At 43.5% G+C, this 21,680-nt stretch overlaps 1 protein-coding gene across 2 annotated transcripts in view; it reads left to right on the forward strand.

Moving 5' to 3' along the window:
• Positions 1-21,680, forward strand: part of adarb1b (adenosine deaminase RNA specific B1b) — a 247,942-nt gene that overhangs the window by 89,316 nt on the left and 136,946 nt on the right. For both annotated transcript variants that reach the window (XM_080753711.1, XM_080753712.1), the window contains exon 2: positions 913-1,000. The gene's annotated coding sequence lies outside the window, so the exon portion shown is untranslated. The remainder of the gene's footprint in view (positions 1-912; positions 1,001-21,680) is intronic.

Raw genomic sequence — 21,680 nt, forward strand, 5'->3', positions numbered from 1 at the left:
TGAGTTTTTGGTCACTGAGGTTTTCACTCTCACAGTCTTCACAGTCGCAGCTTGCCATCTGCTTTTTCTTTAGAGTTAATTGCGGCGTGGAAAATAAAAAGGAAAAAAGAGGAGAATAAATCAACAACACCAGCTTGCACAATTGTTGTTATTTATTTCCTTCATGTTAGTCGTTAACCTCCCGAAGCAAAAGGGTAAAATAACCATACGGGCTATGATGTGCGTACCGGAAAATAACAAGCGCTCTTGTCTTCTTACAAGAAATGGAATTAACAAGCGTTGCGCACACGTTTCTTCAATTACGTTTGTTTTTTTGCGACAATGTCATGATGGATTCTTTTGCTCTAAGCATTCACAAATCAATGCCTTTAGTGTTCAGTGGACGGGAGGGGGAAAAGCACAATTCACTTAATCCATTTAGTCCTAGAATCATTTAATGCTTTAACTTTTGATGGTGCCGCGCTGCGAGCTTGTAGATCTGCTATTTTTTGAAAAATCATGAAAATGTATGCAAATCTTTGAACATCTCATTTTTAAAGTGAACATTTGTAACTCAACTATTTGCTTCTGGGGGGTCCCTGATACATAATATTTTGAGACAGGGGTCGGCGGCCAAATACATAATTCTAGGGGTCCTTGACATGAAAGAGTTTGAGAACCACTGACGTAGAAACGTGTTTTTCCAAAAAACCTTAGAAGGATTTAGAAGACAAATCATCAGGTCAAAATTCAGATGTTCACGATTCTTCAAAAATAGCAGATCTACAAGCTCGCAGCGCGGCACTCGGTGCCGCGCTGTGAGCTTGTAGATCTGCTATTTTTTAATAGTTATGCATAAAATAATAATATTATGGTATAATGCGTACCCGGTCTAAATAGGTTAAATTTGCTATCATTTCCTGTGCTCTGCAGGCGTGCTGTGCTGTGTGGTGGCTGGCTGCAGGACTGCAAAGGATTGGCAGATAGAAGACCCGCTCTCTGCCAACTGCCCTGAGGAAGTGTAAGTTCAGCACAGTGACTTCATTCATACACACCGGTGTCGCAGGCTGAAAGTGACTTTTTTTGTACACCGTCCATTTTTCAGCACACGACACCGGCACACAACAACGTATAAATTGGGCTTAAAGGAGAATTCCGGTCTAAATGGCTTTCTTACCTTTTGTTGTTGTTATTTTATTGCCAACGTTTCAGTCACATTCGTCTCGCGAGACTTCCGAATCCCATTGATCTAATATTGCCTATTTTGATTAAATAACCGCTGGACAAGTCTTTTGGAGATACAAATAACAACAAAAAAAGATAAGAAAGCCATTTAAACCAGAATTCTCCCTTAGCGTGAAATAAACTCTACAGTCTACCCATTATTTGACCTATGCAATTTCAAATATTTATACCACTGTCACGGGGCAGACTTTTGTAAAGAGTGTACCACTGTTTAAATCACACAAGAATCATCATTTACTTTCTCTTCATGTCCTGCTCGGTAACAACTTATTAGAGAGCCAACTATAATGCATGCTTTCTCATGTTGGAATTTAGAAACGCTGATGACCACAAAGGAAGGAATATTGGCCTATTTATTGATATTCTTGGCTGGTTTTGAGGACATAACTCTTTCCACAAGCACATTGGAACCAGGATAAACACTTTGTTTTTGCCTGACTGAGCTGCTTTTAATCCAATAATAACTTGTAAGATACTATACAGGTCAGTACAGACCTAGTTGTGGCACATCTCTTTTGTGAGGAAAGTGCAGAAAGGGAAGTTGCTCTCAGGCTAAAGGTGCAAAAAAAACATGTAACACACGCCAACTGGTAATATCCACTAGTCTTTAATGGCAGCTGACTTTAATTTGAAGGTTGGGGAAAATAATTCTGTGGGAGCTCTGGCTATGTGGATAGGATCATCCAAGATATGAAGGTTGTTTATGTTGTTCATCCCTTTTTAAAGATTGCATTTTGGACTTGTTGGAGTGCCTGTGTTCACCTGAGTCTACCGTCAGAAAGTTAATTTTTGTGCTTTTTATCTGCAGTCATGTCCCTTTTTTTCCAATTTTTTTGACAACTCTACTTTAGATATACATAGGTAGTTGTTGCACATTTGATTTATACCTGGGAGTGGACCAGTACAAGCCTTGGTTTGAGACACCTTTAGACTGACAGGAAATAGGGAGAGAGAGATGGGGAGTGACACGCAGTAAAGGTCGTCGGGATCAGGAGTCGAACCCGCGACACGCTGTCAGGCTGGATCAGCAGCCTATAGCTACACTAGCCGACCGGGCCATAATCGAAATCATTTGAAGCCAAACGATTGCACTGCAAGTGAAAAATACCAGTATTTCACCATTATCTATTGACTCAAATACTAAAACATTTCTTGATTTGGTTTTCTGAACCGTGCTTGTACTGTACTCTGTTGGCCACTGAACAGATAAATTAAATCTCCACAATACGATTATCGTGAGTGTTTTTTTATCACGATAAACGATAATGTCGCTTATCGTCCCATCCCTACTAGGGATTAGGGTTGTACGGTTTCCATTTTTTTCAAACCAAGGTTTATGCCCCCCAAAAACCCCGGTACACGGTTTTACACGGTTTTACAGTCTTATAGATTTTAACGTGATAAAAAAAAAAAAAAAATCAAAGTGCTTTATTTATAAAGCAGATACAAAAGTGTTTTACCCACAAAAATGCAGTAAATACTATTGGGCTATACTAAAATAAATTGTAAATAGCCTAAGTCAATTTAATTTGTCATTTCAGAGGTTAAAAAAAGTCACTTTAGACATGTACAATATAAACCCTCAATACACTGTATGTTGTTTTGTTTACAGTTGAGTGAGAAAACAATGTTGCACATTAAGTTAATCATTTGGGGACCACCCAAAATCATTTTGGGACCTCTCTGGGGTCTCGACCCACAGATTGACAAACGCTGAGGCATTTGCCTGGCTTCAGTGCGTTCTGGGTCAGAGGCGTCAATTGGGTATGGCAAGCTATGGCAGCTGCCATACCCTGCTACAGGGGGAAATAATAAAATGTACTGTAATCGTGCCCGTTGCTAAGGTATGGCAACCTGACCGGTGTCTTGCACACGCGCGAGGGCGCGCATGCAAGACACCAGTCATGTTGCCATACCTTAGCTTTTTCTGAAGTGACGCCGCTGTACTGGGTGCTGTGTCAAGCGCACACACACTGCATAGTAAACACTGGAGTAGAGGACTTCTTAAAAAGTTTTAGATTAAGACAATGTGCTTGCATTGCGATGCATCCGCATGCCGTTCTGCATCGATGCAGTGACGTTACATAATTGTTACTTTTAGCCTATGTTTGTTGTTGTTTTTCCTCCTGAAGGAACGTGGCTAAATCTTTAGCATGCTAGCGCTTTAGCCCCGTTCCTTTAGCCTTGGAGGAGACGAGAGGCATAAAAAAATAGCTGATCTACAAGCTTTTGGCTCGTCGACCGTGCAACGTGTTGTGAGCTTGTAGATCCACCGTGTTTAGCTTCAAGCTAAGCCTCGTGCATTTCTTTAGAGACCAGGTCTCCCTCCAGCTGCTACTATTATCTCTGTGTCTCTTTCTTCAGGAGTGATTTCTGCTGCTTCCGTAAACACAGCAGATGCGGCGGCGGCGCACATGTCACGATGGTTTTTGGTTTTGGCTTACGAGACCGTCAACATTTTATAACACCGTATCAAACCGAAACACCGAAAAACCGTACAATCCTACTAGGGATGTTAATCGACGCATTATTTACGAATCGACGCATCGCGGCCGAAAATCGACGCGTCAATCGACTTTTTTCACTTTTTTTTTTTTTTCGCTAAGCAGCAGCTGAGAGGAGACTCAGGAGAGCACAACACAACGGGGCATTACTTTAAGCAACACGACTTATGCAGCTGCACCCATCAGAACTTGCATCAAAGCCCTAATAATACTTATAATTGCTCTTCCTTGCGTTAGCACAGAGTCTGTTCTCTAGAGACTAGAAGCGGCGTGACAATTTAAAGTCCATGGAACGTAGTGGTAGCGCTCTGGCTGGCTGGCACCCCAGGCTAGTGTATCAATGTGGAGGAGCTTTGGTCTGCCTCGATCTCTCCCTCCCCGACCGCATCCACGGGTGTCGCATTAACGACAATGTATTTTGTGTTGTTTTATTGTCAATCTTGACAAAATCACTGCACACGAGGCGACGCTGCCATTAACAAGCGAGCTTTCGTGTCAAGCATGCATGCACACAGGCACGTAAACAAAACACATCCAGTCAGCGCGGTGAGCGCGCACTGCTATGACGCGTGCACACGAACAGACCAGCGGTGTTTCTCAACCTGTAGTCCGCGGACCTGACTAGCGCCGTATGCATGCGAATCTGCGATGCATGCATGCACAACACAGACGTTCATTCGTCCCCGACACAGAGACACACACACCGGTCCGCTCACATTTGGAAAACATTAACGCTTATAACGTTTTTGAAGCGATTAAAACATTTTTGGGGGAAAAACTTTATAAAAAAATAAAAAATAAAAAAAATCGACTCATACGTTTTTGAGTCGCGGTGAGCATGAGTCGATTTTCGAGTCGATTTTCGATTTTTTTTTCACATCCCTAATCCCTACCTGATAATGAAAGCCAGTGATGGCTTGCTAGTCAAAAGAAAAAGAAAAAGAAAAAAAGAAAACGTAAGAATCAGGGTCATTCCTGGATCAGTCTGGATCTGAGTCTGGGTTACTATGTTATAAGCCTTGGGCCGACTTGATGATGAAGGTAGTGGTATCAGTAACGAGGACGGTGGTGAGTTTCACCCAGGAATACGACAGCATCCTCCATCATTACACGCCTTCAGCAGGCAGTGGAAAACGTTCTTCTCCGCTCCTCTCTCCCCACAGGCCTTGGAGGAGTGTGATTCTCTTCCAGCGCCGGATATTTTTAGAAAAGCTCAAATGGCAAGAGATCATGAATTCTTCCTCTCTCCCCTTTCCCTGTGTCTTCCCCTTTTGTTGCCTCGCAATTTGTAACCCAAACCCTTGGGTTCTGAAGTGATGAGGGATGATTAATTATACAATGGGGTACAGGAATAAACAGGAACTCGATTCCCTTTTTTTTTGGAATTTCAGCCTTTTGATTTTGCTGCTGTTGTATTAATATAACCCAGGTTTTCCCATGTTGTTCAGCCGAGCCAATCCTCTGATGTAACATGTAGGATAGCGTCGAACGACCCTACATATCGTTCTCATGCTTCCTCGCCGATAACGACGAGAGGAGACGGTCACTGCCCTCTGCCTCGTCCGTGTCTCAAGTAGTCTCCATTTTCCGTGCTGGATGATGGGAGGAAAGAGCCGTCGCGTTGAGAGCCACGTTTTACTCGCCGTAAGACGACCGCGAGCCCCGGCTCCTGGTGGCTGTTGGACGGTGGGCCATGAGACCAGAGGCACTGTTCCAGTGTTAATTTTGGCAGCAAATTTTTTATTTAGTTATTTTTATTTTTTATTTTTTTTTTAAAAGTAAAAGTACTCATTATCCCGCTTCAAGTTTTCAAATGTATAACAATCTTTTGAAAATAGCAGATCTACAAGCTCACAATGCGTCGCAGGACTGAACCCTGTCGTCTCTCTCTCTCTCTCTCTCTCTCTCTCTCTCTCTCTCTCTCTCGTATAGTTTATTCACCTCCCCGAATGAAAATATTGTAATACAATTGTAATATATCCGCTGAAAGGATATTATAATGCTTAACAGACAAACTCTTGATCACTCATACTTGCAATGTGAATTTCAGTTATTGAGGAGAGCTATAGCTACGGAGTGATTTTTATGGTAGCTCATTTCTGTAATGACATGCAACATTAGCGGAATAATAGCCTGACCTTTTGAAAAAAAAGGAGCATTGTTAAATTTGGAATGGCCCTCCATCAAGCATGTGCACTCTCTGTCACACACGCACGCACACACACACACACACACACACACACACACACACACACACACACACACACACACACACACACACACACAAACACACAGGTTTGCAATTGCTACTTTGTGGGGACATTCCATTCATTTTAACCCTAACCCTAAACCCTAACCCTAACCCTAACCCTTAACCTAACCCCTAAAGACCTTGTGGGGACGTATTAATTTGTCCCCACACGTTTTTTTCCCGGGATTGTACTATCTTTGTGGGGACATGAGGTCCCCACAAAGATAGCTTTGCAAGCCCACACACACACACACACACACACACACACACACACACACACACACGTAAACCCATTTGTATGCCTGGGTTACACCGTGTACTAAACCTCTTTATACGCATTCAAAGAACGGAGGCTGCAAAACTCCATTAGCAACGCAGAATTTTAAGCACATTGCTTGTGTGCTGTGGCCTTGTGTGTGTGTGTGTGTGTGTGTGTGTGTGTGTGTGTGTGTGTGTGTGTGTGTGTGTGTGTGTGTGTGTGTGTGTGTGTGTGTGTGTGTGTGTGTGTGTGTGTGTGTGTGTGTGTGTGTGTGTGTGTGTGTGTGTGTGTGTGTGTGTGGCGCCGGTCACACTGCTGATGCCTCTGATTCTTTTTGGGGGGTGGGGCGCCACCAGCGGCGTTCCTTCCCTCCCCTTCTCCCCTCACCTCCATTACCGTAATGAGCATTTAGTGCAGTGTCTGCAGGTTGGATTCTACCTAGTACCTACCATGCCAGGAAACACAGTGTGAATCACAGAGTAGTGTGCTGTTATTCTGGGCCAGCCATCTCGGAATCCGTGATCCTACACTCGGAGGCCTCTTGACAAAAAATGTTTGTCAAAAAATGTTTGACTGAAAAACGAGCTGCATCAAAAATCCTTTTTTTTTTTTTTTTTACCCATTTAGTGCTCCTTACTTTGAAGGGATAAGGGGCGCAGAGTGCCAGCACTTTCTCCCATAGCCCTCCGCTCTTATTTTGAAGGGCCGGGCGGAAATTGCGCTGATTTTTGGTCACTTTACTTATTTCAACCTTGACCCGGATCTAGTTTAGAAGCAGGAGGGTGTCATGGCCGCAATCGTTAAAAAGACATCATACAAGCGCTATTTTGCCGTGAAAAATGCCAGCCGTGGGATCAAAATGTATTTTTTAGAGATAATGAGGCGTCTTTGATGGAAGATCAATGGGTTTCTATGGAGGATATTCACTTCGCGTGCACGCCAACGTGCATTGTAAATACCCGCGGACATTACGGATGCACAATGGACAGCCCAGACTCCACGGTGAGGAGAAACAACTTTACTGTATTAACAGCAGTGTTTCTCAACCTTTTTTCTGCATGGGTACACTTTTCATGTCCCAAGAATCCATGGGCATACGAACATAATACGGGGGTGTAAATATTGTCACTGTCAGGAAGAAAACTTGTATCTCCAAGTTTCAAATGTGTACGTTTCTTCGCAAAGTAAAGCCCTGCTTCATCATACAAGGCTGTCGCACAACAGTAGTGAAAACAGCAGATCTACAAGCACACAACGCCTTGCGGTGCGAGGCGTTGTGTGCTTGTAGATCGTCTGTTTTCACTAGTTTAAATCATTTTTAAAATGATAAATACAATACTGGCTTTCAAGCAGTTTCAGGGGCACACCAAAGGTCCCCAGGCACAGTGGTTGAGAAACACTGATTTACAGTATATATCACGCGTATACCCGGGATCAGCACTTCATGCAGCCTTTTATATATCGCACGCATACCTGGGATAGGCACTTAAAGGGCCAGTTCACCTCTGGGACAACCAGATCTTATTTTATTGTTGTTTGGGACAAGATCAACACAATCTTGAGTTATTCTTTTGTGTTCAATCTGTGTTTTGAGATATTTTAGTATTTCATGATGCATTTTGCATCATATGAGTCATCATGCTGCATCATATGATGCAAAAATGCATCATCATTCATGCTGAAATACTAAAATATCTCAAAACACAGATTGAACACAAAAAATAACTCAGGATTGTGTTGATCGTGTCCCAAACAACAATACAATAAGATGTGGTTGTCCCAGAGGTGAACTGGCCCTTTAATGTGTGCAGAGCCACCTCAACACTTCACCATTGTCACCCACGTACATGGTGTGAATGAAAGGGCAAATGAATAGCACCGGTCCAAGCCATTTATCCTGCTCTAGGCGAAATCTCAATTGAGCCACTTTGTTTTGGACACTCACAGCCACTAGGGAACACCACACAAAAGCTGTACGCAGTCCAATAACTGACCATACGCAACGGAAATACAATATAACTACTTACACTTTGAACACTCCTTAACACATCTACTGCCTTTTAATCTGAAGGGATGCTTGGTGCCTTGGTGCCGCGCCGCTTTCTCCGTAGGCCGCCGCTATTATTTTGAAGTGCCGGAAGGGGGTTGTTTTAGTTTGTTTGGATTATCACTTGATGGCAACGATTACGTCATCTAGTCACATGACACCACACTGTCCAGAAGAGAAACATGGTTGCGCCCAGCCGAGTGAATTTTGTACAGTAATCTGCCCACCCTTTGGCTCAAAATGTCTCTTTTTGAGTAAATGAAGTCTCTTTATGGGCCTCTCAATGGATTTACTATGGCGGAGCTTCACTTTGCGTGCACGCCCAACGTGCGTTTTAAACAAATCGCGGACATTACCGATGCGGGCGGGACCGGAGCGACGTACTGTAAGTAATTATACTTTTACAGTAAATACAGTAAGATTAACAGTCCTCACCGTCAACGGCGCCATGATTTTAACCCTTTCAATGACGGTGAGGATTGTCAACGGTTAAGTAGACCACACACACACACATTGTTGAGCTGACCTTATTCCTATGGCATCCTCTGCATAACCACTCCAATAGGCTGGTTCAAATTGCTTTCTGCCAATATCACTATATTGCATTCAGCTTCCAAAATGAAATTACTCACACCAATGCAAATCCCTCAGTAATGTGTACTGCCTCACTGCGTGGAGAAAATAGGACGGATGCTGAAAGGCCGCATGCGCTGCAGTGCAAAGCTTGTTGGTTAACTCTTGTTGGTTACATGGATGCCAAAGGGAAGCCAAGGGTTATTCATCCAGGGTGTTTCGGGCATGGTTTCAAATGGTACATTAGGTAGCCCTTGATCTAGGCAATTGCCCAGCTTGCCTGTATGGACTGGCAAATAAATGTCACTGTCACGGGGCAGCCCGTGCCCTATAGACAGTAGACACTTAACACATCGGGTGCCCCTGGATTGCCCCATTTATCCCCTCTTGCTGCCCAGGCCCACCACCATTGTATTGAATCCGGCCCTGCTGCGTCAATGCATGCGTCATGACGTCACTTGGTCACATGAGCGCAGACAGGATGTTATTGTAACTTACTGTATGGGCCAGTGTTGATCATAGCTATTCATTGCCGATCAAAATTTGGACATTTTGCCGCACCAAGCCACAGTTTTAGCCATAAAACAAACATCAGAGATAAAGGCGTTAAAGATGGGGAAATGCATTGGAGTATACGGAGAAAAACGGCCGTGCGATGCTCTCAGCGTCGACTCGAAGCGACTAGCGGCTAATGGGCTACATCCAGGCGCAGCCCCAACCAAACGGTGAGATTTAAAGTTAATACTGTAAATACAGTAAACACGTCAACGCGTCGTGGGCCTCCAGAGACATCAAAGAGATTGGCGTGTAGACACCTCGTGGGCACCCGCTGAGTTAAGGACTCCACAGTGTAAAACTGGACATTACTGTGCACACTGCACAGCTGCTTCCAATGATTGACTGTCATCAAGCTGGCTTGAGGTGTGTCTGTTCTGCAGCCAGTGTTGGGGACTATTATTAATATGTTATTTGTATTGTCAAATATTATGGTACTTGTTTGTTGAATGATTCGATGCCTGGAAATGCATTTCGAGTTTGCTCATAAAATATGTAATTGTGTAGTCCATGGCCATGGTTAGCCTTGTTTGGTGCCAATTACTAATTGTGGGTGGGTCTCACCTTGTATATAAGGTTGATTGATTGATTGAAGGCTTTATTAGAAGTTTGCATAGGAAAAGGTACAGTTTCATGACGGTACAGTTCACTGGTACAAGGTCTACTAAAAGGAGATCCTGAAAAGACTAAGCTTATTTCAACAGGAAACCATTAAAGTATCTCATATAACATTGAATGACAGACGAATAGAACACAGTACTATGCAGTAGATATGTAAATAAAAGAAAATTAGAGAGAAAAAAAAAGAGAAAACAGTAAGTCTAAACAAACAGTAAGTATATACAAAGAAGGGGCAGGGGAAATTAAGTCACCCAGAGGCAGCACAGCAGTTAAGGTTACAGGACAGTAAGAAAAAGAAAAAGGACTGTTGTGTACAGCCGAGCGACAAAAACAAACAAGAAAGAAGAAATACAGAAAACAATACAGGAGAATCAACCATACAGAGCAATTAGTTAAGTTAATTATATATATATATATAGTGTCGAGAACAGTTTGAAAAAGAAAAAAACACAACACAACAAAAGAATAGTAGTGCAATTTTAAGTGACTTTTCTAAGCATATTGCAAACTCAAAGAACTTACAATGGTCCATTCATCCAAACATTAGGAACTACTTATCAACACAGTGCCAAAAATATATATACACAAATATACAGTAGGTCTATACATAGGCGTCTGCACCAAGACAATAATGATAATGCTTAGCCTAAATAAAAATAAAAGTGCAGAACCAAAAAAGAAAGTGTCCAAAAGTCTGTGCAAAAAAAAAGAGAAGTGACCAGTGTCGAGACTCGAGTCACAACAAAGAAAAACGCAGATGGCCCCTCTCCGCAATTCCAAGAAGCATGGGGGAAAGTCATTTGGATGGCACGGGATGGAACAATATTTTAATATTGTGCGCGCGTTGCAATCGTCCGTTCCGAGCCTCGGTACAGCGGCTCCTCCGCCGTCTTGGCCCACGTACACCACGGACCACCACAGCGTCAGCGCCCCCGGTCAATGAAACAAGTTTCCACGGCCAGGGCGCCTCCGCCTCCGCCCACGTAACTCCGCCGCCGTTACCCGGACCTCCACAGCGACCGCACCTCCGATCGATGTCACAAGCCTCCACGGCGAGGGCTCCTCCGGTCCAAGTTACGGGCTTTCACGGCGACAGTGCGTCTGGGCCTCCTCTCCTGCGTCGAGCTTCGCGCGACTCTGGATCTGACTCCCGCCGCCATGTTTGCATGCAACCAAACAAGGTCCATGTACACGTCTCCATGGCTACGGCACCAACAGACTAGTTCTCCATAAAAACACCCAGGCAATGAGCCAGTCGCGTTACCCAGGGCCACACGCTTAAGACAGGCTAGACGGATAAAGGTAGGCCGCTGTTTCGTATGCTTTGTTCCACGCAAGGAACAAAGGCCCTTCCCCCAATTTTCCGCCAGCCGATCAGAAAAAAACACGAAAAAAAAAAGGGAGGCTGGAAATGTCAAGGGGGGAAAATGCTCAGTTCGCCTGGAGCTAACGACAGGTAGACAACACCAAGGGAGGGCTGCCAGAGCCCTTCGTGGAAGGCATAGCCTGTTTACAGACTAGTTATCTTAAGTTCCTGGTTTGTTGTGTTTTCCTTAGTTAGTTAATCGACATTCGTGGACAAATCGACATCCGTAGATTCTTGGAACCTTGACCATTTGGCCAACCTTTAGGGTCACAAATGCATAAATCACCAATTTGAATCCCTTGACAATAAATTGCAAAAAACAGCTGTTCTACAAGTTGGGAGCTTGTCGATCTGCTATTTTTGCCCTTCTGGAGAAAGAAATCGAAAAGGAAAATGTATAAATGTATGCCTTAATGGCATACCCAAAATAGGAACACCAAGGGTTCATGTATTTAAAGAACAGGGCAGCTCCAAGGTGGGAGCTGGATGAATGTGAAAGAACCTTGCAGTCCAACTCATTAACCCATTTAGGCCTTATTGACTGCTTTAACTATTGAAAAATAGCAGATATACAAGCTCACAGCGCGGCACCGAGTGCGCGCTGCGAGCTTGTAGATCTGCTATTTTTGAAAAATCATGATTTTTCTTTGCAAGTCTTTGAATATATCCATTTAAAAGCAAACATTTGTAACTCAAATATTTGCTTCTGGGGGGTCCCTGGAACAACATATTTTGAGATGGGGGTCTGTGGCTAAATACCTGTAATTTTGGGGGTCCTTGACATGAAAAAGTTTGAGAACCACTGATTTAGAGGAAGGATTTAGAAGTCGGGTCAAAGATCGGGTCAAAGATATTCAAAGACTAGCACACATTTTCAAGATTTTTCAAAAATAGCAGATCTACAAGCTCGCAGCGCGGCACTCGGTGCCGCGCTGTGAGCTTGTATATCTGCTATTTTTCTAAAGTTAAAGCATACTATAATGGTTAAAGTGGTTAAAATCTAACGCGACTCGGGCGCGTTCCAGGTATTTGAGAGTTAATTGTCATAATGCCCACCTCGTGAGACTGGCTATCTAGTTCTGAACAGGAACCGTCGTGGTTGAGGCTGAGCCTTGGGATCCCACAAGAGCCAGTGAGCTGTGTCTGCACTCTGCAGGACATGTATAATTCACAGCGATTTATGTCGCATATATATTCTCCCCAACCCACACATATGTGCACGTACATACACGCGTGCCCGCAAAAGCAAGCAAGCAAGCATATGTGAGTGCCTGCGTCCACACAAGCAAACCGAAGCACGCATGCACCTGTTCCTTGTCCTATCCAGGTAAGTCAGAATCACTTCATTTTGCAAATACAGTAAATGTTCAGTAACCACATGCAACAGGTAATTAAACTAATCAGTTTAATTCAATTTCATTTAATTCCAATATTAACAAAATGCGTCTATGTTCTGATAGTACTAGTTACTATAGAGTGTTTGGTGCATATTTGGACTTCAGCCTTATCCCCCTGTGAGGAGAAAAAAGCAGTTTCAGTTGCTCCACCAAAACTGTTGGGTGACAGGTTATCCTCCAATCAGGATAGAGTGTGGCCTTCCTCCAATCATGGTCGAGTGGGGGGCGGGCCTTACGCGCACCAAGGCCCACACCGACTTGATCATGATTGGAGGAAAGCCCCCGCCTGTCACCTACATGAAAACTGAAACTGAGACTTAAGTGAAATCCCTTACCCTACCTTTAACTAGAAAAGGTGCTTGGGAACTAGGGATGGTCCGATCAGGTTTTTTGGAACCGATCACCGAGCACCGACCACAAAAGTTTGATCACCCGATACCGATCAATCACCGATCCGATCAAGTTATTATTTATATATTATTTATATTTTCTAAATGTTAATGTTTTAACTTTAATTAATTAATTCACTCATGAATTCATTTGTATATTTGCCTTATAGTTATTTACCAGCATTACTATGTATTTATTATCATAGCAGTAACTAATTATTCCTTCAGCAATCAGCACTGTGGAAATCAATACCCCAAAATGGCCTCAAGTGGGCATACTGAACGGCTGGTTGATCGGATGCACCGATCGGATCGGATCGGTGAATTTACCTTTTGATCTAAACCACCGATTATCGCCGATCACGCTTTGATCGGCCCGATCCGATCCATTGCCGATTTATCGGTAACATCTCTAAACCACTGTTGTAAATGCACTTTTGGAGGCTGCCATTTCCACCAAGCCCGAGGAAGCCGCGGGACATACAAAGGTATGAGTAATTTGTCAAAATCGCTCTGCACGTTGCGGTGTTGCACCGCATTTGGTTACCAATCAAATGATGTCCTGTCACCACTGGAATTGACGACAGCTCACCGAATCAGATGAGAAAACCTAATAAATGCGTCGTAACAATGTACCATGTGCCCTTGGCCGTGACAACATAAACTATGATGGAGTGAGTTTTCTTGCTATGTTGTACACACTGTACTGGGCAACACAACTGAGGTAGCTGGATGGCAACGTCTTCAGACTCAGTTGAAGCTGTTAATCATCAACTGATGGTGAAATGAAATGTAATATATGGACATTTATTTTACATCGTTGCAAATGCCCTCCAATACATTGGTTACCAACTCACCATCATTTGGCTGGGGACCACCTGGAACCCCCTCAAGGACCACTGGTGGTCCACGGGCCACCAGAAAAAAACTAAAACTAAACAAAACAATGCACAGGTACATGTGCAATACTATACTGCAGTGCATTGCTACAGAGTGGTTTTTCGTCATTGTCGGGTGGAAACCTTGTAAGTCCAAAACCGTTCGTTTTGCATTTATCATTTAAAAAATGATTTAAACTAGTGAAAACAGCCGATCTACAAGCACACAACGCCTCGCACCGCAAGGCGTTGTGTGCTTGTAGATCTGCTGATTTCACTACCTTTGTGCGACGGCCTTGTATGATGAAACAGGGCTTTACTTTGCGAAAAAAAAACATACAACTTTGAAACTTGGAGATACAAGGTTTCTGCCCGACAGTGACGATATATATGATATATGAATAGGTACCATACGGTAATAACAATGCGGTGCACACTGACACGCGTGGCACAGGTATGAATAGGTATCTTAATCATACTGTGCTCGGCTGCACGCTGACACTCACAGGGGGCAAACCAGGTCTCCCAAGACTGATGGAAGATGAGCCTTCGCTCGACGCAATAACGCACCTTATTAAAATGAGCCCCCCCCTCCTTCTTCCCCTTGCTGCGAAGGTGACTGCCACAGATGAATTCATCTTCACACCAGTAGAAACTAGGCCAGCCATATTTCATCGCCGACAGAAGCTGGAGAGGTTTTGCGCTCGTAAGCAGCAAGCCAATGAAACGAGAAGCAGCGGCGGGGGCATTCTTAAGCCCGCACTCCGGGGGTTTAGAACGCAGGGGGTGAGCAGAGTGGCTTCATGACGCAGCAGAGAGAGCTGTGTTGTGTGTGACGCAGAGAGAGAATGAGTGCTTTGTGTCGGAGGTACAGTGAAACTAGTCACTCCTCTCTCAGAGAGAGAGAGAGAGAGAGACACATACACACTCACCAACCTTTCCATTAGGAAATTGTTACTGTATTTTTGTTTGGCTCTTTGTAATTAACTTGTACAGTTGACTTGTCATGTTAAATGTGCTATAAAAACACATTTTGAGTTGAGTTGAGATTCACGAACAAAAGGTTAAAACTGACCTTTCAATTTTCACAAGTTAAATGGCCTGTTCCAACATTGCACCTCTGCTGTCTGATGGATGCTATGGATTATAGTGAGCGGATCATCACAATAGTTTGCAGCCTCACTTGCAGAAAACTTTGTGTTTCGCATTTTGTAAGAGCAATTTAATTTGCTCGGCTGACCCGCTGGTTTCTACTTGGGCCACTGCACTTCTGCGGGGGTCTCACCAGATCCGCATTCCATCTCCTTATGGGCTAATGCCATCTTATCGGCTAATGCCATCGCTGACTTCTGAACCCCTTGACCCTGAAAATGTCTAGCTTTAATAAAAGGAATGGAAGTAATGCCTCGGTAGCCAGTAGAGCTTCCCACTGCTTTTTATATGTTTTTGCACAAATGTATTTTAAATGTTTGATTCCCCCAGGCCACTCCAGAAGTGGTCACATGTCCTCCATGGTCAGTCCAGGCTGGCCACATGTGTTCTTCACTCCAGGAAAGCAGAAACAGTCCTGGCCCTGTCTGGAAGATATAGCCCCCTTTCCACTATGAGGTGGAACCAGAACTTTCCAGAACCTGAACCTTTTTTTTCTTTGGTTTTGGTTTTGTTTCCATAGCGCACAGCCCGGTTTCAGATGAGGTTCTGGGAGCCTTTTTTGGGTCTTGCTCTTGAGGCAGTACTAAACTTTAGTTCTGGGAACCCATGCAGCCATTTTTTAAATCCAATTCCGACAGAACAATAATCTGGGAAGCACACAGAAACACTATGGACACAACGCCGGACCTTTCTGTTAGAAGCTCTCAATTTATGAATTCAATACCTTTAAAACAAGTCTCTTCTGGTCTTTTGTCATTCTGTTTGTTTGTTGCATGATAAATGTGGTGCGCAGGCGGCAGCTTTTTCTTTTACTCTGGACATTCTCAGTTGGGTCTGGTTATATGAAAACTTAAGGTCCCGGAACTTCACGGGTTTTTTAAAGTTCTTGGTTCTGGAAGGTTCTGTTTCTAGTTCTGGTTTGACCCTGTAGTGGAGAAGGGGCTTATGTCTTAAAGGGGAATTCCGGACTCGGAGATAATCTAATGTTATGATATGCCAGAACAATCGGTACATGTATTTTTTTTTCTTTTTTTCAAACTCTGCAAATCCCCATATATGGAGCACACTCTGTCATCAATATGATGTCACAGTACTGACGTCACATTTGGGCATGGCTAACATAGAACTGCGTATACCCTAGGGCAGGGGTCTTCAACAGGGGGTCCGTGACCCCTAGGGGGTCCGCGGAGGTACTGCAGGGGGTCCGCAAAATTATTGCTTAAAAAAAAATCAAAAAATGTTTTTTTTTGTTTTTAGTTTTTTTTCACATTTATGTTAAAAAATAATTCATGATTCTATCCATTTTGAATAGCTTGAATACATTATTACTATGCAATTGACAGATTGTTGATATTATTGACATTGGTTCTCAGTTAATAAGTAGTATGTTTAGAAATGGTAGTGGTACGGCCCACCCTGCTCGCTGTAACTTGTACATGTTTAAAATAAAAAATATGTCGTAGCCCCGACCCCCCCACCCTACGAGGTGGTAGGGGGTCCCTGCTCCATCTCCCCATCAGTTTGGGGGTCCCCGGCCTGAAAACGTTGAAGACCCCTGCCCTAGGGTGTGGGGGCGCTGATGATGCGGAGGGAGAAACACTGGACATGTTTAACTACTGTGCACTTTCTCTCTGCTAGCGTCCTGGCCAGGAACTCTACAGTCCCATCAGTAGGACATGCAAAGAAATATAGTTTTTTGAAAATGCCAATTACTTCAGCTGACAGTCTTATGGAACAGTATGTCTAGAGTGAATTACACAATGAGTGTAAGCATACAATAAGCTTAAATTCCAAGTGCAGTGATAAAAGCTGCACTGAATGCAAACAGAGCAGACATAAGACAGACGGGGGGGTAGTTCTTTCAAAGGGAGCAATATCCTTTCTTTTTTTGTGCTTTGTTTCAAACATTTCCTTGGCCCCAAAGTACTTCACAGCAATGCTGTCTGGAAATAAACTGTAGTTGTGTTTACTCTACTGTGGGCTACACTGCTTATGCAGTGCATTATATATGCTCACAAAATTATCGTATCCAAATCTTTTATAGTAAACAATGGCATGTGTGTCGTGTTATGATGCAATTATGTTATTGCATTGGCTTATTACTAACCTACGCACCATCCAGCAGCATGTGTTTTTCATGATCCTGAGATTCACAACACTGCACCACAATAGGAATAAAATGTATTTATATTGTTGCTGTTGAGGCGGAAACCTGGTATGTCCCAACGTGTTACCGTTCAGGAAATGCAAAAAAGAATGTGCGTACAAAATCCATTCAGTGTTATTATTATTTAGTCGCAAGCTCTTAATACATTTCATTGGTTAGATATTAACCCATTTAGACATAAGGCCGATTCTAAAAAATGCCCTCCAAAGCCTGACCTAAGTGTTCAGAAAAACTACAACTATATATATATTTTAAATACAAAACAATTGTGTTACTATACAGTATACTGTCATAGTAACAACAACACAAAATGTATTCCCGGCCTGAAGGTTAAAAACACAAAAAGGAGTTCCCGTCCTTAATAGGTAATAAAAAAACACTGATTTAACCAATTCCCACTTGGCGTCCCTATTTCAGGCTTGTATAGCTGAAAACTAGGGGTGTAACGATACATTTTAATAGCGATTCCATACATATCACGATACATGGTTGACGATACGATACATGGACGATATTGGTTCATTCATGGCGATACGATACGGTTCGATTTAATGATTTAAAATCGATATAGTAACTATTTAGCAAAGAAAATAAATCTGTGTGAAAGGTGTGGATAGTGCAGGTTTTTAAGGGAAACATGTATTATTATCGATATAAATAAGTAAACACAGTGATTATCTGCCAAATATATGGACATTGTATATTGACAAACTTGTACCTTGACATGAACCCAGAGATTACACACATTTATCGATAGACCAGTGTAGCTATATGGAAAGGAAAAGTAATTCAACCCCTCCTTTTACTTTTGTCTTCTTAAAAATACAAAATACAATGCACAAGTAGGTAGTATCGATACAATCGATTCTTTGCACTGCCGATACGATACAAAATAAAACGATACGATTCCATTTTAGCTGTTATCATTTCGATATACTTCGATTTTTTAAGTTAAAAATGATATTTCGATGCAGTTACTATATCGTTACACCCCTACTGAAAACCTTTCAAAAATATCAGGCCTACATTAAGCTCACAATGTGTCGCGTTGTATGTCACAAGAGATGAGCAATTTTTTTCTACTTTGGCACAACAGCATCATATTATGACGTATATACAAGGTTTCTGCCTAACGGCAACGATTATGTGGAGAACCCATCCGGATAGTTCTCCCTCACACGCATGCACCCCCAGATACCATCCCCTCTCCGTCTGCCTCTCTCTCTCTCTCTCTCTCTCTCTCTCTCTCTCTCTCTCTCTCTCTCTGTCTCTTCAGTCTGTTACTGTACCTTCTCCAGAAAGCAGAAACACAACACAACGAAGTGCAACACAGATAGCAACGCGCACGCATAACACGCAGAGTCGCGCGCACTACTTTCCATCCATCTTTGTGACGTGGCCCGGGACGAGAGACGCATGGATACAGTATCAAAGCTCGCGTGTATGTCTTGGAACCCGGCCGGGCCGGGGCAGCGCCAACCAGTTGCAAAAACAACGTTGTCACTGAGACGGAGTGGAGCCAGAGGCTCGCTATCGCTTTCGGTGTAGATTCTAACGCAGCAGAGTGGGGGCCTGCACACCGTCACCGCGACATCTGTTTTATACCGCATACACTGCAGATGGGACCCGGGGATGTCTGCAGCGGTGATTTAAACCCATTCAGAACGGGCACACTGTAATGTGTATCGTTATTTTATGTTTTAACTATTGAAAAATAGCAGATATACAAGCTCACAGCGCGGCACCGAGTGCCGCGCTGCGAGCTTGTAGATCTGCTATTTTTGAAAAATCTTGACAATTAGAATTTTTTGACCCGATTCTATAAGTGTCTTTTGAATCCTTCTAAGACTTTTTGAAAAACCTATGTTTCTATGTCAGCAATCTGGCCAGCCATCGTCAAAGAAAAGGTCCTTTTCACTTAACTGGAGCTCAGTTAGTCTGTTCTTGAGAGACTACTGTGTCAGTGGTTCTCAAACCTTTTCATGTGAAGGACCCCCAAAATGATATTTATTTGGCCACGGACCCGCATCTCAAAATATTTAGTTCCAGGGACCACCCAGAAGCAAAATTTGAGTTACAAACGTTCGCTTTGAAAATACATATATTCAAAGATTTGCACACATTTTCAGGACTTTTTCAAAAATAGCAGATCTACAAGCTCGCAGCGCGGCACTCGGTGCCGCACTGTGAGCTTGTAGATCTGCTATTTTTCCACTGGTTAAAGCATTCAATAATTCTGGGCCTAAATGGGTTAACGCTGCACAGCCACGAAGGCAGCCATTTGTTTAGTTGGCCTTTGTCTCAGACAGTCACTTGGGCGAAGACGAGTGCGTTTATTGGATAGATTGCGACGCAGGAATTGGGCCATGAATGAACGTCAACTTTGTTTCTATTAGCATTATTATCTGTGTATATTATATATGTACGTCGATGTACTTTTGCCTGCACACAGATGAGCGGAGCAAAAGCACATCTTTTAAGGAGGTGTCAGGTGGCAGTTGGAGCTGTTTGAGCGTTTCATAGTACAGCTGGGGCCAGAATGCTGCAAGGCAGCTCTGCGTGTCGGAGGCAGGCCCCTGGAGTGCATTGTGTGTGTGTGTGTGTGTGTGTGTGTGTGTGTGTGTGTGTGTGTGTGTGTGTGTGTGTGTGTGTGTGTGTGTGTGTGTGTGTGTGTGTGTGTGTGTGTGTGTGTGCGCGCGTGTGCGTGTGTGTGTGTGTGCGTGTGTGTTTGCGGGGAGGCGGTGGGTTTGTTCATGTGCAGTCATCTTGACTCAGATCAACATAACACGGCAAGGCCCTCACCTATATATATATAGGCTCACACACCAGCATCTGCATCAGCTGAACTGGTGTTTTGAGGCTATACATACCGTATACGTGTCATCATGCCCCCCAGCTCACCATTGCCCTTCATGGTGCCAGCGTGTTGACTGGAGATAAATAACCAACTAGCAGGTTGTGGGCCCCTTGAGCAGGGGTGGGAAAAGTACTCAAATGTTTTACATGTGTTTTGCAAAAGTTTTGCTGTAACAGGCCAATGTGAAAAGGGTGGCATTTGTTCCATGTCCTATTGAGAATGTGTGTGCAAATTTGCACGGAAATCGCAATCTGTGTTCATGATTTGAGACATTTTGTTGAAAAGGGAGCACTCTTGCAAACTTTGGAAGCCAATCTAAGCCAATCAGGATGGAATATATGCAAATCTGAAAGACCCGTTTCGTTTAATGGCTATAGAGATACCGTCTACCGATTTGCGTGACTTTTGGACAAAATCTCTACGAGTACTGTCCAAAATAGCTATGGACCAGAGCTATGTCCAAAAGTGTGTTTTGCACAAACCCGCCTCCTGGTTGCGCTATAACAGGCCCATGTGAAAAATTTAGGGCAGAAGTTCTGCTCTGGCACCCAGGGAGTGTACGTGTACGGTTTTGCTTTCATCGTGCCAACGGTGCCGGAGATTAGCTGTTCACAGGCTGAAGGACGGACGGACAGACAGACACGCACGTAGGGATGGGACGATATGAAAATGTCATATCACGACTGTGACAAAAGAAATCACGATTTACGATATTATCGTGATAATCAAAATCCATTATCCTGGGCCGGAACATTTGACAAAAAATAGCAGATCTACAAGCTCACAACGTGTCCCGGCTTGTAGATCGGCTATTTTTTGGCAAAGACATTTGATAGAAAGTGGGAAAAAAAGACTGTATCAAGTATGTATATTAAGTACCTTTTACCAATTATAGAGGGTTTAAGTGGTACCGGATATGCAGCTCGGCAAATAAAAGGTGAATTTATCACAGTGCATGACGGAGGACGATTTCACGATAAATTAAATCTCCACGAAACGATTATCGTGAGTGTTTTTTATCACGATAAACGATAATATTGCTTATCGTCCCATTCCTACACGCACACGGACGGACGGACAGGGGCGAAATCATAGTCTCGGCCATGCCTTTCGGCCTGGCGGAGACAATGGCGGAGACAATGAACGCTCACCAACCCGGTCACATAGAGCGGACAGAGAGAGAGAGAGAGAGAGAGAGAGTCTTATATCAACCTGGCAATAAATACGCCAACGAGATATGTGTGTGTGGTTTCATATTCACGAATGCCAGGGGCAAAGGCATTGGGATGCACAGTGTGAACCTCCATTTCACCTGACTTGAACCACACACACACACACACACACACACACACACACACACACACACACACACACACACACACACACACACACACACACACACACACACACACACACACAGTAAAAATAAACCAAGCCTTG

The sequence above is a fragment of the Nannobrachium achirus genome (genome assembly GCF_963921795.1).
Source record: "Nannobrachium achirus genome assembly, chromosome: 22".
Lineage (NCBI taxonomy): Eukaryota > Metazoa > Chordata > Actinopteri > Myctophiformes > Myctophidae > Nannobrachium > Nannobrachium achirus.